Source organism: Anser brachyrhynchus (assembly GCF_964034855.1).
Source record: "Anser brachyrhynchus genome assembly, contig: SCAFFOLD_92, whole genome shotgun sequence".
NCBI classification, from domain to species: Eukaryota; Metazoa; Chordata; class Aves; order Anseriformes; family Anatidae; genus Anser; species Anser brachyrhynchus.
Window position 1 is genome coordinate 271,104 of NW_027663549.1, and position 14,029 is coordinate 285,132.

General features: G+C 47.0%; 1 long non-coding RNA gene across 1 annotated transcript in view; it reads left to right on the forward strand.

Moving 5' to 3' along the window:
• The window catches only part of LOC308187287, a 218,913-nt gene extending 205,506 nt beyond the window's left edge, over positions 1–13,407 (forward strand). The window contains exons 3-4 of the long non-coding RNA XR_013944581.1: positions 762–1,554; positions 13,014–13,407. This is a non-coding gene — a long non-coding RNA (uncharacterized lncRNA). The remainder of the gene's footprint in view (positions 1–761; positions 1,555–13,013) is intronic.
• Positions 13,408–14,029: the final 622 nt, after the last annotated feature.

Genomic DNA, 14,029 nt, shown 5'->3' on the forward strand with positions numbered 1-14,029 from the left:
AGTGGTAAAATGCCTATCCTAGCTAACTAAGATCAAAATGCAACTGAGCTGTCATAAGCCCAAGATGCACCTAAACACACCATTAAGATGATCTTAGGAACTAACGACTGATTTAAACCCACGAAAGCCAGGGCCCAAACTGGGATTAGATACCCCACTATGCCTGGCCCTAAATCTTGATACTTACTTTACCGAAGTATCCGCCAGAGAACTACGAGCACAAACGCTTAAAACTCTAAGGACTTGGCGGTGCCCCAAACCCACCTAGAGGAGCCTGTTCTACAATCGATAATCCCCGATTAACCCAACCACCCCTTGCCAACACAGCCTACATACCGCCGTCGCCAGCCCACCTCGAATGAGAGCACAACAGTGGACACAATAGCACCCCGCTAATAAGACAGGTCAAGGTATAGCCTATGGAGTGGAAGAAATGGGCTACATTCCCTATTCATAGGGCACACGGAAAGAAGCGTGAAACCACTTCTGGAAGGCGGATTTAGCAGTAAAGTGGGACAATAGAGCCTACTTTAAGCCGGCCCTGGGGCACGTACATGGTTAAACATGACTGTTAGTAGTGTGGCGAGCCATAGTGGGAAGGCTAGGGCTATGTTCATAGATAGTTGGGTGGTTGGGGTGAATGTATATGGAAGGAGGCCTAGAAGGTTGATTGTAAGAAGTATGATTATTAGGGATGTAAATATTATGGCTCATTTGTGGCCATTTTTGTTGAGTGGGACTATTAGTTGTTTTGTGATTAGGTGAAGGAGTCATGTTTGGATAGTAGAAAGGCGGTTGTTGATTCATCGGTTGTTTGGGGACGGGAATAGTAGGGCTGGGAAGAGTAGGGATAGTAGGATTAAGGGGATGCCGAATAGATTGGGGCTGGAAAATTGGTCAAAGAAGCTTAGGTTCATGGTCAGGATCATGGTGTGGGTTTGGTAGTGAGGGAGGTCTTATTTGATGGGGGGTTGGTTGTGGTGAAGGCTAGTAGTTTTGGTTGGATGAGGAGTGCTAGGGTTAATCAGGTTATAATTATGATTGAAAATCATGGTGCGGGGTTAAGCTGTGGCATATCATTAAGGAGGGGGAAGTCCCTCTTTGGCTAGCTTAAAAGGCTAGTGCTGTTGCATAGCTTCTTAATGATTAGGATGATGATAGAAGGGACGATCAGGCCTCGAAATGTGGGAGTGGGGTTGATTCTACTACAATGGGTATGTAGCTGTGATTAGCCCCGCAAATTTCTGAGCATTGTCCGTAAAAAATCCCAGGCCGGGTGGTAATGAATGAAGTTTGGTTTAGTCGGCCTGGGATTGCGTCTGTTTTAACTCCGAGCGTTGGGACTGCTCAGGAGTGGAGTACGTCTCCTGCAGTAATGATCACGCGGATGGGGGATTCTATTGGGATAACTACGCGGTGGTCAACTTCTAGCAGTCGGAAGTGGCCGTTGGGTAAGTCTGGGGTGGGCACTATGTAGGAGTCGAATGATAGGTCTTTGAAGTCTGTGTATTCGTAGCTTCAGTATCATTGGTGGCCGATGGCTTTTAGGGTGAGGTCTGGTTCATCGATTTCGTCCATTATGTAGAGGATTTGTAGGGATGGGAGGGCGAGGAGTACCAGGACGATAGCAGGTAGGATTGTCCAGATCAGCTCTACTTCTTGGGCGTCTACAGCATTGGACGAGAGTTTTTCTGTTAGTATGTGGGCTAAAAGGTAGAGAACTAGGCTGCAGATAGCTAGGGCAACGATTAGGGCGTGGTCGTGGAATTCAACGAGTTCTTCTATGATGGGTGATGAGGCGTCTTGGAATCCTAGTTGGGAGTGGTTGGCCACATGAGATGTACAGGATTTTTACCTGTGATTTAGTCTTGACAAGGCTATGTAATTGGTTTACTAACGTCTCATAAGAAAGAAGCATGAGCGGTTAACCTCCTGGGAGACCCAGAAAACTTCACCCCAGCAAACCCGCTAGTAACCCCACCACACATCAAGCCAGAATGATACTTCCTATTCGCCTACGCCATCCTACGTTCAATCCCAAATAAACTAGGAGGCGTATTAGCACTGGCCGCCTCCGTACTGATCCTATTCCTAATCCCATTCCTGCACAAATCAAAACAACGAGCAATAACATTCCGACCACTCTCCCAGCTCCTATTCTGAGTACTAGTCGCCGACCTCCTCGTCCTAACATGAGTAGGAAGCCAACCCGTCGAACACCCATTCATCATCATCGGCCAACTCGCTTCAATCGCCTACTTCACTATCCTCCTATTTCTCCTCCCCGCCGCAAGCGCCCTAGAAAACGAAATACTCAACTGCTAAATACTCTAATAGTTTATAAAAACATTGGTCTTGTAAACCAAAGATTGAAGACTTACCACTTCTTAGAGTACCCCAAACTCAGAAAAAAAGGACTCAAACCTTTATCTCCAGCTCCCAAAGCTGGCATTTTCAATAAACTATTCTCTGACCCTAATCCCTAAACCGCCCGAATAGCACCCCGTGACAACCCCCGCACAAGCTCCAATACAACAAACAAAGTCAACAACAGCCCCCAACCCGCCACTAAAAACATCCCTGCCCCATGTGAATAAAACATGGAAACTCCACTAAAATCCGACCGAACAACAAACACCCCAACATTATTCACAGTAGAAACCCCGAACTTCCAAGCCCCCATAAACCCCCAAACACCAACCCCCCAAAAACAATTGCCACAAACGCTACTGCACATCCAATCACCCGTCAATCCCCCCAAGCCCCAGGGAAAGGCTCCGCTGCTAAAGCTACTGAATAAACAAACACCACCAGCATACCCCCCAAATACACCATAAACAGCACTAAAGCCACGAACGAAACCCCAAGGCCCAGCAACCACCCGCACCCCGCCACAGACGCTAACACCAAACCAACAACCCCATAATACGGCGAAGGATTCGACGCCACACCCAAAACACCCACCGCAAAGCAAATCCCTAAAAAAAACATAAAATAAGTCATTATTCCTGCCCGGACACTACCCGAGGCCTGCGGCTCGAAAAGCCGCCATTGTTCTCAACTACAGGAACTAACCGCAAGCCCCCAATAATTCTACCCCATCTATGCCATTATGCTTAACCCCCCCTCCCTCCCCCCCCGAGGCGGGGGTATTTGGTTATGCATATTCGTGCATAAATTTATATACCCCATATACATACATACTATAGTACCAGTAATATACATTATATACGGACTATCTTATAAGCAGGTGCTAAACCCATACATGTACACGGCCATTAAACCCTTAAACACACTCCTACCAAACCACCCGGCATGAATGTTCTAGGACCATACCCCACAACACCCAATACAACTCCACTCAAGCGCATAACAAGACCCCATTTTAATGAATGCTCACAGGACATGCTCCAACAACAACTCTCCACCACATATCTCATGCAGTTCGTATCAGACGGATTTATTAATCGTACTCCTCACGTGAAATCAGCAACCCGTTGCACATAATGTCCGGTATGACTAGCTTCAGGCCCATACGTTCCCCCTAAACCCCTCGCCCTCCTCACATTTTTGCGCCTCTGGTTCCTCGGTCAGGGCCATCCATTGGGTTCACTCACCCCTCCTTGCCCTTCAAAGTGGCATCTGTGAGTACTTTCACCTTCTCAATGCGTAATCGCGGCATGTTCCAGCTTTTTGGCGCCTCTGGTTCCTCTTATTTTTTCCGGGGTTACCTCACAGGTGGCTATTCCCAGTGATCTCGGGGGTCCCACAATCTAAGCCTGGACACACCTGCCTCACGGCCTATCCTATATTTCAAGGGTCCCTCGATGAGACGGTTGGCGTATATGGGGAATCATCCTGACACTGATGCACTTTGACCACATTCAGTTAATGTTACCTCCACCCTCCGGGTTAAATGGGGCTATTGGATGAATGCTCGTTGGACATAGCACAAAACAACAAATCATTAAGCGCAACCCCTGCGCTTCACAAACTAAACCAGTAAACTTTCGCTAACCACCATGTAGCATAAACCTTCATCGCCCAATCCCAGCAAACTACCTCTAAAACTCCATTAATCATCCCTTCCATGACATCATCGGAACGATGTACATATACACACAAACACATACAAAATAACTTAAACTTATTAGAGAAACTCCAGTACTAAAAATAGTAAACACAAGCAATAATTTCATATACTTCACTCTCACTCACCACTCAACTATCAGCTAACCACACCCCCGTCCACATAGCTTAACACAAAGCATGGCACTGAAGTTGCCAAGATGGCATAAAACATGCCTGCGGACAAAAGACTTAGTCCTAACCTTACGGTTGGTTTTTGCTAAATATATACATGCAAGTATCCGCGCCCCAGTGTAAACGCCCTCGACCACCTACCCCCATACAGGCCTTGAGGAGCGGGTATCAGGCACACCCAAGTAGTAGCCCAAGACGCCTCGCTAAGCCACGCCCCCACGGGTATTCAGCAGTAATTAACATTAAGCAATGAGTGCAAACTTGACTTAGTTATAGCAACAGCCTAACTTCAAGGGTTGGTAAATCTTGTGCCAGCCACCGCGGTCATACAAGAAACCCAAATCAACCGTCCTATTGACACGGCGTAAAGAGTGGTAAAATGCCTATCCTAGCTAACTAAGATCAAAATGCAACTGAGCTGTCATAAGCCCAAGATGCACCTAAACACACCATTAAGATGATCTTAGGAACTAACGACTGATTTAAACCCACGAAAGCCAGGGCCCAAACTGGGATTAGATACCCCACTATGCCTGGCCCTAAATCTTGATACTTACTTTACCGAAGTATCCGCCAGAGAACTACGAGCACAAACGCTTAAAACTCTAAGGACTTGGCGGTGCCCCAAACCCACCTAGAGGAGCCTGTTCTACAATCGATAATCCCCGATTAACCCAACCACCCCTTGCCAACACAGCCTACATACCGCCGTCGCCAGCCCACCTCGAATGAGAGCACAACAGTGGACACAATAGCACCCCGCTAATAAGACAGGTCAAGGTATAGCCTATGGAGTGGAAGAAATGGGCTACATTCCCCATTCATAGGGCACACGGAAAGAAGCGTGAAACCACTTCTGGAAGGCGGATTTAGCAGTAAAGTGGGACAATAGAGCCTACTTTAAGCCGGCCCTGGGGCACGTACATACCGCCCGTCACCCTCCTCAAAAGCCACATCCCACATAACTAATACCATAAATACGCTGAAGATGAGGTAAGTCGTAACAAGGTAAGTGTACCGGAAGGTGTACTTAGAATATCAAGACGTAGCTATAACACCAAAGCACTCAGCTTACACCTGAAAGATATCTACTAGACCGGATCGTCTTGAAGCCCCCCCTCTAGCTCAACCACACAAATAGTACACCAAAACTAAAGAATTTACTAAACTAATTAAACTAAAGCATTTTACAGTCTTAGTATAGGCGATAGAAAAGACACTTAGACGCGATAGAGACCCCAGTACCGTAAGGGAAAGATGAAATAGCAGTGAAACAATCAAAGCGACAGACAGCAAAGATCAACCCTTGTACCTTTTGCATCATGGTTTAGCGAGAACAACCAAGCAAAGTGAACTAAAGTTTGCCCCCCCGAAACCCAAGCGAGCTACTTTCAAGCAGTTAAAGAGAGCGAACCCGTCTCTGTTGCAAAAGAGTGGGATGACTTGTCAGTAGAGGTGAAAAGCCAACCGAGCTGGGTGATAGCTGGTTACCTGTGAAACGAATCTAAGTTCCCCCTTAATCCTCCCTACCGGACATCCTGAACCCTAATGAGATGATTAAGAGCTATTTAATGGAGGGACAGCTCCATTAAAAAAGGACACAACCTCGACTAGCGGATAATTCTTACTACTGATCCTACCGTGGGCCCTAAAGCAGCCATCAAAAAAGAGTGCGTCAAAGCTCCACCACCTAAAAATACCAAAATAAGATGATTCCCTTATCACAAACAGGTCAACCTATGAATATAGGAGAATTAATGCTAAAATAAGTAACTCAGGGCCACACCCCTCTAACGGCGCAAGCTTACATAGAAACATTATTAACAGACCTAGACAGATACAAAAACCCCTACAAGACCACGTATTAACTAACCCTGTTAACCCGACTCAGGAGCGCCTATAAGAGCGATTAAAATCTGTGAAAGGAACTCGGCAAATTAATAAGGCCCGACTGTTTACCAAAAACATAGCCTTCAGCAAATTAAACAAGTATTGAAGGTGATGCCTGCCCGGTGACTTAGGTTTAACGGCCGCGGTATCCTAACCGTGCAAAGGTAGCGCAATCAATTGTCCCATAAATCGAGACTTGTATGAATGGCTAAACGAGGTCTTAACTGTCTCTCACAGATAATCAGTGAAATTGATCTCCCCGTGCAAAAGCGGGGATGTGAACATAAGACGAGAAGACCCTGTGGAACTTAAAAATCAACGACCACCGCGAATCCTCAATCAACCCCACTGGGGCCACTACCATCGCAGAGCCTGGTCGATATTTTTCGGTTGGGGCGACCTTGGAGGAGAACAAATCCTCCAAAAACAAGACCATACCTCTTTACCTAGAGCTACCCCTCAAAGTGCTAACAGTGACCAGACCCAATATAATTGATTAATGGACCAAGCTACCCCAGGGATAACAGCGCAATCCCCCTCAAGAGCCCATATCGACAGGGGGGTTTACGACCTCGATGTTGGATCAGGACATCCTAATGGTGCAGCCGCTATTAAGGGTTCGTTTGTTCAACGATTAACAGTCCTACGTGATCTGAGTTCAGACCGGAGCAATCCAGGTCGGTTTCTATCTATGACACACTCTCCCCAGTACGAAAGGACCGGGAAAGTGGGGCCAATACCACAAGCACGCCCCCCCCCTCTAAGCAATGAAACCAACTAAACCGTGAAGAGGGCCTTCCCCCACCACTTTCAATCCTAGAAAAGGACCAGCTAGAGTGGCAGAGCCCGGCAAGTGCAGAAGGCTTAAGCCCTTTCCCCAGAGGTTCAAATCCTCTCCCTAGCTTCACCCATGATTCAAATAACAACACTAAGCTGCCTCGTTATATCCCTCCTATACATCATCCCAATCCTGATTGCCGTAGCCTTCCTAACCCTAGTAGAACGGAAAATCCTAAGCTACATACAATCCCGCAAAGGCCCTAACGTTGTCGGGCCTTTTGGCCTACTTCAACCATTTGCGGACGGACTGAAACTATTTACCAAAGAGCCCATCCGACCCTCTACCTCTTCCCCACTTCTATTCATTCTGATACCAATACTAGCCCTTGTCCTAGCCCTCACCACTTGAGCACCACTACCACTCCCATTTCCCCTAGCAGATCTAAACCTCGGAGTTCTCTTCCTAATAGCCATGTCAAGCCTAGCCGTCTACTCAGTCCTATGATCAGGCTGAGCCTCGAACTCAAAATACGCACTAATCGGAGCCCTACGGGCAGTAGCACAGACCATTTCATACGAAGTGACACTGGCCATAATCCTGCTATCAATAATCATACTAAGCGGAAGCTACACACTCAGCTCCTTTGCCGTCGCACAGGAGCCTCTATACTTCATTTTCTCCTCATGACCCCTAGCAATAATATGATACGTATCCACCCTAGCAGAGACAAACCGAGCTCCTTTTGACCTCACAGAGGGTGAATCTGAGCTAGTCTCAGGGTTTAACGTTGAATACGCCGCAGGACCCTTCGCCTTATTCTTCCTAGCTGAATATGCGAACATTATGCTAATAAATACACTTACAGCCATCATATTCCTAAACCCAAGCGCCCTAGGGCCACCCACAGAACTATTCCCCGTCATCCTAGCCACAAAAGTCCTCCTACTATCTTCTGGTTTCTTATGGGTCCGAGCTTCATACCCACGATTCCGATATGACCAACTAATGCACCTACTATGAAAAAACTTCCTACCCCTCACACTAGCTCTGTGCCTCTGACACATCAGCATACCTATCTGCTATGCAGGCCTACCTCCTTACATAAGGAAATGTGCCTGAACTACAAAGGGTCACTATGATAAAGTGAACATAGAGGTATAACAGCCCTCTCATTTCCTGTTGACCTTAGAAAAGTAGGAATTGAACCCACACAAGAGAAATCAAAATTCTCCATACTTCCCTTATATTATTTTCTAGTAGAGTCAGCTAATCAAGCTATCGGGCCCATACCCCGAAAATGATGGTTTAACCCCCTCCTCTACTAATGAACCCTTACGCGGCCCCAATAATAACCTTCAGCCTCATCTTGGGCACCACAATCACAATTTCCAGCAACCACTGAGTTCTGGCCTGGACAGGACTGGAGATCAACGCACTAGCCATCATTCCCCTAATTGCCAAATCCCACCACCCACGAGCAGTAGAAGCCGCAACGAAATACTTCCTAACCCAAGCAGCTGCTTCCGCCCTGGTCCTATTCTCTAGCATAACCAATGCCTGAGTCACCGGCCAATGAGACATCACACAAATAAACCACCCAACCTCCTGTCTACTACTGACAGCAGCAATCGCTATTAAACTGGGCCTAGTGCCATTTCACTTCTGATTCCCAGAAGTACTACAAGGATCGCCACTAATAACAGCCCTGCTACTCTCGACCCTCATAAAATTCCCCCCACTAACCCTGCTCCTACTAACATCCAAATCCCTCGACCCAGCTCTACTCACCGCCATGGCCCTAGCCTCAACAGCACTAGGAGGCTGAATAGGACGGAACCAAACACAAACACGCAAAATCCTAGCCTTCTCGTCCATCTCCCACTTAGGCTGAATCGCCATCATCCTAGTTTACAGCCCCAAATTGGCCTTACTTACCTTCTACCTATACACAATCATAACATCAGCCGTATTCCTAGCCCTTAACAAAATCAAAGCCCTTAACCTATCCATGATCACAACCTCATGAACAAAAACCCCAGTGCTAAACGCCACCCTAATACTAGTACTTTTATCCCTAGCAGGCCTCCCCCCATTAACAGGCTTTATACCAAAGTGACTTATCATCCAAGAACTAACTAAACAGGAAATAACACCAGCAGCCATGGCAATTGCCATGCTATCACTGCTCAGCCTCTTCTTCTACCTACGCCTCGCATACCACTCAACAATTACCCTTCCCCCCAACTCCTTTAACCACATAAAACAATGATACACTAGCAAAGCCCCAAGCACACCTACTGCGGTCCTTGCCTCACTATCAATCCTCTTACTTCCCCTGTCCCCAATAATACATGCCATTGTCTAGAAACTTAGGATAACACCCCAAACCGAAGGCCTTCAAAGCCTTAAATAAGAGTTAAACCCTCTTAGTTTCTGCACATTAAGACTTACAGAATATTAACCTGTATCTTCTGAATGCAAGTCAGACGCTTTAATTAAGCTAAAGCCTCCCTAGACAGATGGGCTTCGATCCCACAAAACTCTAGTTAACAGCTAAATGCCTAAACCAATTGGCTTCTGCCTACAAAGACCCTGACGCACCCTAGTGCGCATCGATGAGCTTGCAACTCAACATGAATTTCACTACAGAGCCGATAAGAAGAGGAATTAAACCTCTGTAAAAAGGACTACAGCCTAACGCTTCAACACTCAGCCATCTTACCCGTCACCTTCATCAACCGATGACTATTTTCCACTAACCATAAGGATATTGGCACCCTGTACCTCATCTTCGGGGCATGAGCAGGAATAGTCGGCACCGCACTCAGCCTATTAATCCGCGCAGAACTAGGACAACCAGGAACTCTCCTAGGCGACGACCAAATTTACAATGTAATCGTTACCGCTCACGCCTTTGTAATAAGCTTCTTTATAGTCATACCCATCATGATCGGAGGATTCGGCAACTGATTAGTCTCCCTCATAATCGGTGCCCCCGACATAGCATTCCCGCGAATAAACAACATAAGCTTTTGACTCCTCCCCCCATCATTCCTCCTCCTACTAGCCTCATCCACTGTAGAAGCTGGCGCCGGCACAGGCTGAACTGTCTACCCTCCCCTAGCAGGTGACCTTGCCCACGCCGGAGCTTCAGTAGACCTGGCTATCTTCTCACTCCACTTAGCCGGTATCTCCTCCATCCTTGGGGCCATCAACTTTATCACCACAGCCATCAACATAAAACCCCCCGCACTCTCACAATACCAAACCCCACTATTTGTCTGATCCGTACTAATTACCGCCATCCTACTCCTTCTATCACTCCCCGTACTCGCCGCCGGTATTACAATATTACTAACTGATCGAAACCTAAACACCACATTCTTCGACCCCGCTGGAGGAGGAGACCCAATCCTGTACCAACACCTATTCTGATTCTTCGGACACCCAGAAGTCTATATTCTGATCCTACCGGGGTTCGGAATCATCTCACACGTAGTCACGTACTACTCAGGCAAAAAGGAGCCCTTCGGCTACATGGGAATAGTCTGAGCCATACTATCCATCGGCTTCCTAGGATTCATCGTCTGAGCTCACCACATGTTTACAGTAGGAATAGACGTTGATACCCGAGCCTACTTTACATCAGCCACTATAATCATTGCCATCCCTACCGGAATCAAAGTATTTAGCTGACTAGCCACCCTGCACGGAGGAACAATCAAATGAGACCCCCCCAATACTATGAGCTCTAGGATTTATCTTCCTATTTACCATCGGAGGATTAACAGGAATCGTTCTTGCAAACTCTTCCCTAGACATCGCCCTGCACGACACGTACTACGTAGTTGCCCACTTCCACTACGTCCTATCCATAGGCGCCGTCTTTGCCATTCTAGCAGGATTTACTCACTGATTCCCACTACTCACTGGGTTTACCCTACACCAAACATGAGCAAAAGCCCACTTCGGGGTAATATTTACAGGAGTAAACCTAACGTTCTTCCCCCAGCACTTCCTAGGCCTAGCAGGAATACCCCGACGATACTCGGACTATCCCGACGCCTACACACTATGAAACACCATTTCCTCCTAGTCCTAGGACTTAGAGAAACTCCAGTACTAAAAATAGTAAACACAAGCAATAATTTCATATACTTCACTCTCACTCACCACTCAACTATCAGCTAACCACACCCCCGTCCACATAGCTTAACACAAAGCATGGCACTGAAGTTGCCAAGATGGCATAAAACATGCCTGCGGACAAAAGACTTAGTCCTAACCTTACGGTTGGTTTTTGCTAAATATATACATGCAAGTATCCGCGCCCCAGTGTAAACGCCCTCGACCACCTACCCCCATACAGGCCTTGAGGAGCGGGTATCAGGCACACCCAAGTAGTAGCCCAAGACGCCTCGCTAAGCCACGCCCCCACGGGTATTCAGCAGTAATTAACATTAAGCAATGAGTGCAAACTTGACTTAGTTATAGCAACAGCCTAACTTCAAGGGTTGGTAAATCTTGTGCCAGCCACCGCGGTCATACAAGAAACCCAAATCAACCGTCCTATTGACACGGCGTAAAGAGTGGTAAAATGCCTATCCTAGCTAACTAAGATCAAAATGCAACTGAGCTGTCATAAGCCCAAGATGCACCTAAACACACCATTAAGATGATCTTAGGAACTAACGACTGATTTAAACCCACGAAAGCCAGGGCCCAAACTGGGATTAGATACCCCACTATGCCTGGCCCTAAATCTTGATACTTACTTTACCGAAGTATCCGCCAGAGAACTACGAGCACAAACGCTTAAAACTCTAAGGACTTGGCGGTGCCCCAAACCCACCTAGAGGAGCCTGTTCTACAATCGATAATCCCCGATTAACCCAACCACCCCTTGCCAACACAGCCTACATACCACCGTCGCCAGCCCACCTCGAATGAGAGCACAACAGTGGACACAATAGCACCCCGCTAATAAGACAGGTCAAGGTATAGCCTATGGAGTGGAAGAAATGGGCTACATTCCCTATTCATAGGGCACACGGAAAGAAGCGTGAAACCACTTCTGGAAGGCGGATTTAGCAGTAAAGTGGGACAATAGAGCCTACTTTAAGCCGGCCCTGGGGCACGTACATGGTTAAACATGACTGTTAGTAGTGTGGCGAGCCATAGTGGGAAGGCTAGGGCTATGTTCATAGATAGTTGGGTGGTTGGGGTGAATGTATATGGAAGGAGGCCTAGAAGGTTGATTGTAAGAAGTATGATTATTAGGGATGTAAATATTATGGCTCATTTGTGGCCATTTTTGTTGAGTGGGACTATTAGTTGTTTTGTGATTAGGTGAAGGAGTCATGTTTGGATAGTAGAAAGGCGGTTGTTGATTCATCGGTTGTTTGGGGACGGGAATAGTAGGGCTGGGAAGAGTAGGGATAGTAGGATTAAGGGGATGCCGAATAGATTGGGGCTGGAAAATTGGTCAAAGAAGCTTAGGTTCATGGTCAGGATCATGGTGTGGGTTTGGTAGTGAGGGAGGTCTTATTTGATGGGGGGTTGGTTGTGGTGAAGGCTAGTAGTTTTGGTTGGATGAGGAGTGCTAGGGTTAATCAGGTTATAATTATGATTGAAAATCATGGTGCGGGGTTAAGCTGTGGCATATCATTAAGGAGGGGGAAGTCCCTCTTTGGCTAGCTTAAAAGGCTAGTGCTGTTGCATAGCTTCTTAATGATTAGGATGATGATAGAAGGGACGATCAGGCCTCGAAATGTGGGAGTGGGGTTGATTCTACTACAATGGGTATGTAGCTGTGATTAGCCCCGCAAATTTCTGAGCATTGTCCGTAAAAAATCCCAGGCCGGGTGGTAATGAATGAAGTTTGGTTTAGTCGGCCTGGGATTGCGTCTGTTTTAACTCCGAGCGTTGGGACTGCTCAGGAGTGGAGTACGTCTCCTGCAGTAATGATCACGCGGATGGGGGATTCTATTGGGATAACTACGCGGTGGTCAACTTCTAGCAGTCGGAAGTGGCCGTTGGGTAAGTCTGGGGTGGGCACTATGTAGGAGTCGAATGATAGGTCTTTGAAGTCTGTGTATTCGTAGCTTCAGTATCATTGGTGGCCGATGGCTTTTAGGGTGAGGTCTGGTTCATCGATTTCGTCCATTATGTAGAGGATTTGTAGGGATGGGAGGGCGAGGAGTACCAGGACGATAGCAGGTAGGATTGTCCAGATCAGCTCTACTTCTTGGGCGTCTACAGCATTGGACGAGAGTTTTTCTGTTAGTATGTGGGCTAAAAGGTAGAGAACTAGGCTGCAGATAGCTAGGGCAACGATTAGGGCGTGGTCGTGGAATTCAACGAGTTCTTCTATGATGGGTGATGAGGCGTCTTGGAATCCTAGTTGGGAGTGGTTGGCCACATGAGATGTACAGGATTTTTACCTGTGATTTAGTCTTGACAAGGCTATGTAATTGGTTTACTAACGTCTCATAAGAAAGAAGCATGAGCGGTTAACCTCCTGGGAGACCCAGAAAACTTCACCCCAGCAAACCCGCTAGTAACCCCACCACACATCAAGCCAGAATGATACTTCCTATTCGCCTACGCCATCCTACGTTCAATCCCAAATAAACTAGGAGGCGTATTAGCACTGGCCGCCTCCGTACTGATCCTATTCCTAATCCCATTCCTGCACAAATCAAAACAACGAGCAATAACATTCCGACCACTCTCCCAGCTCCTATTCTGAGTACTAGTCGCCGACCTCCTCGTCCTAACATGAGTAGGAAGCCAACCCGTCGAACACCCATTCATCATCATCGGCCAACTCGCTTCAATCGCCTACTTCACTATCCTCCTATTTCTCCTCCCCGCCGCAAGCGCCCTAGAAAACAAAATACTCAACTGCTAAATACTCTAATAGTTTATAAAAACATTGGTCTTGTAAACCAAAGATTGAAGACTTACCACTTCTTAGAGTACCCCAAACTCAGAAAAAAAGGACTCAAACCTTTATCTCCAGCTCCCAAAGCTGGCATTTTCAATAAACTATTCTCTGACCCTAATCCCTAAACCGCCCGAATAGCACCCCGT